Raw genomic sequence first — 567 nt, forward strand, 5'->3', positions numbered from 1 at the left:
CGCCCACCACCCACCTTGCTGTGATCTGAGCCTGTGGGCCATGCGGGAGGGACTGAGAGGTGCTCAATGCACCTCATGGTGACCAGTCATTTGGTCGTCCTGGTCATCATTGACACTGGCTTTTATATATAAAGATAAGGAGACCTTCCTGGCTTTTGAAGCCACATCAACAGTTAGTTGTCAACTTGAATTCTATATAAAGATGGCTGTTTGAGGAACCTCCACTTTCTTGTTTGCCTCAAATACATAATTTAATTGTGAATTATGCACTTAATAAGAATGTGCAAGCTAGGCCTATCAATCTATGTAGTGGATTATAGTTTAGATTATATAAATTTCATATTTGCCCTAGGCCTGTGATCGGCAAACTGCGGCTCGCGAGCCACATGCGGCTCTTTGGCCCCTTGAGTGTGGCTCTTCCTAAGCCTTAGGAGTACCTTAATTAAGTTAATAACAATGTACCTACCTATATAGTTTAAGTTTAAAAAATTTGGCTCTCAAAAGAAATTTCAATCGTTGTACTGTTGATATTTGGCTCTGTTGACTAATGAGTTTGCCGACCACTGC

Source organism: Myotis brandtii, unplaced genomic scaffold (genome assembly GCF_000412655.1).
Source record: "Myotis brandtii unplaced genomic scaffold, ASM41265v1 scaffold144, whole genome shotgun sequence".
NCBI classification, from domain to species: Eukaryota; Metazoa; Chordata; class Mammalia; order Chiroptera; family Vespertilionidae; genus Myotis; species Myotis brandtii.